Here is a 2,891-nt window from a genome sequence, read left to right as displayed (position 1 = left end):
GTCCTTCAGGTGTGTTAAGATTCTTATATTGTGGGTTTATAGTTTTTATCAAGTTTCAGAAAAAATCAGTGATTATTTCTTTAAATATTTTCTTTCTGTGCCTTTGGGAACTTCAGCTAAACATCTATTAGCCTACTAGTAGTTGTTCACAGCTCATGGATATGCTTTTCATTAAAAAAAAAAAAAAACAACAAATTCTTCTCTGTTTCATTTTTGATAATTCTTATTGCTTTTCACTTAAGTTCATCAGTCTTTTCTTCTGCAATATCTAATCTGGTGGTATTCCCATCTGGTGTATGTTTCATCTCATATATTGTAGCTTTCATCTTTAGAAGTTTGATTTCAATCATTTTTAAAAAATGTCTGAACTTATTTATTTGTTACTTTTAGAAAATGTGAGTTTTGACAGAACTCAGACTTACAGGGAGAAGCTCTTAGAGAGGACAGCCTCTGTCAATCTGTTCCTGGTGTTTTTCTTTGGCCTTCTTCATTCTCTTGGTCACAAGTTTAGCATATTCTGTGCCTTTTCCTTATCTTGCTTACTACACTGTTTCTTCAGGGCAATACTCTGATGTTTTGTTGCAGGATTCATGGAATAACAAGACCCTGAATCTTGGGCACTTTAGTCCTGGGTTTCTTACTTCTTTGTTCAGGGTCTTTCCCACACATACTGGCAGACATTATCTTCTTTAGAGGGATTGAAAAATTTGTGGATTCTGCTAGCTCTTTAGTTCCCGGGTGATGAGGCACGGTAGTATCTGTCAGTCCAGGAATTTCCTTTTCTCCTTTTTTTACAATATCCAAATTGAGAATGCTCAGATTGGCATCTACAATGCAACCTCAAACAGATTTTTACTTTCTCTCTCCAGTTCTCCTTGGTCAATAACAGGAATGCCTCTTAGTAAGAGGCAGACACAAACGTGGGTCAAGACACCCTGCTTCATGGACAAAACTTGTTTGTTGTTTCCACCACTGATTTGGACAACATAACCCTTCCACTCATTGCCCAGAGCATCAGCAGCAACCTCTGTGGCCATATGCTTCTCATAAAAGGTATGAAGTTTGCATTCATCATCCACTTCAATGAGCTTCTGGCAGTCAGTGGCTGGGAAGAAGATGTTCAGCTTCATGCTGAAGCAGCCGATCACCTCTGAGGCACCACAAAAAAAGAGCTGATTTTTATATCATCCATGTTTCTAGTTAATTTTTAACATACAGAATACAGCTATAATAACTGTTTTATGTCTTTCCTTGTCAAATAATTTCTAATGTCTGTGTTAGATTTGGGTCAGTTTGGATTGACTGATGGAGCTCTTTCTTACAGGTCATATGTTCCTGATTATTTACCTACCTGGTAACTTTTGATTAGATATTAAATATTGCAAATTTAACCTTGTTGGGTGCTGGATATTTTTGTATTCCTATACATATTCTTGATCTTTGTTCTGGGAGGCAGTTAAGTTGTCTACAAACAATTTGATTCTTTTAGGCCTTCTTTAAAGCTTTATTAGGTGGCACCAGAGCCATCTTTAGTTTGGGGCTTATTCCCTATTATTGAGGTACTTTACCCTGCACCCTGTGAATCATGTGGTTTCTGTTCTTGCTGGTGAGAACAGGTATTATTCCAGCCCTATGTGAAAGCTGGCAGTGTTACCTCTATTCCTTTCTGGTGACTTTTTTTTCTGTCCTCATGCAGTTTACTCATTCACATGCACTGATAATTACTCAGCCGAGTATTCAAGGGGGCCCTATGTAGATCTCCAGAGCTCTCTCACTGTGCTTCTTTCCTTTCTGGTTCTCTGTCCAGAGACGTCTAGCCATCTTGTTCTCCCTGGATTCCCAACTCCATCTCAACTCAGGGATTCTGAGTTGTCCTCGCTTAAGCCACAACCTGGAAATTCTCTCAAGGCAGTAAATTGAGACATTGTATGGGTTGTCTCATTTGTTTCCCATATCTCAGGGACCACTGTTCTTCTTTGGCTGATATCCAGGGTTTTCAATTCTGATGTTTCGTATACCTTGTAATTTTAGGTGGGAGGATAAATCTGGTCACCGTTATTCCATCCTGGCCAGAAATAGACTAAGAACATTGATTTACTTTTAGTAATTGAAAGTGACCAGAGAGTTATGAAATTGACCAGGATATTGTTAAGGGACAGAAAGAAGGATTTAATAGAACATGGTTGAAAGTATTGTTTGGAAAATGTAAGTATTTTATGGTTTTATCGTTGATGAGTTGAGATTTTCAATAAATGAATTATATGTACTTCATGTAACCTGCATACATGGTCACTTGAATACAATAGGAATTTTTTTTTTCTTTTGAAGTTCATTTTTATTGAAATACATCTGCACACCATACAGTCGTCCATGATATACAATCCACTGTCCACAGTATGATAACATAGTTATGCGTTCGTCACCACAATCTATCTCTGAACATTTTCCTTACATCAGAAAGAACCAGAACAAGAATAAAAAATAAAAGTGAAAAAAAACACCCAAATCATCTTCCCATCCCACCCCATTTGTCCTTTAGTTTTTATCCCCATTCCTCCACTCATCCATACACTAGATAAAGGGGGTGTGATCCACAAGATCTTCACAATCACACTGTCACCCCTTGTAATCTACATTATTATATAATTGTCTTCAGGAGTCCAGACTGCTGGGTTGGAGTTTGGTAGTTTCAGGTATTTACTTCTAGCTATTCCAATACATTAAAGCCTAAGAGGTGTTATCTATATCGTGCATAAGAATGTCCACCAGAGTGACCTCTCGACTCCATTTGGAATCTCTCAGCCACTGAAACCATTTTGTCTCATTTTGCATCCCCCTTTTGGTCAAGAAGATACTCTCAGTCCCACGATGCCGGGTCCACATTCATCCCC

The 2,891-nt window shown here is 38.0% G+C and overlaps 1 pseudogene; it reads right to left on the bottom strand.

Annotated features, from left to right (window-relative positions):
• Nucleotides 1-369: 369 nt before the first annotated feature.
• On the bottom strand, nucleotides 370-1,130 carry LOC119540684 (annotated as a pseudogene).
• Between the last annotated feature and the right edge of the window lie 1,761 nt (nucleotides 1,131-2,891).

Source organism: Choloepus didactylus, chromosome 7, assembly GCF_015220235.1.
Source record: "Choloepus didactylus isolate mChoDid1 chromosome 7, mChoDid1.pri, whole genome shotgun sequence".
NCBI classification, from domain to species: domain Eukaryota; kingdom Metazoa; phylum Chordata; class Mammalia; order Pilosa; family Megalonychidae; genus Choloepus; species Choloepus didactylus.
This window is presented reverse-complemented; position numbering and strand designations above follow the sequence as displayed.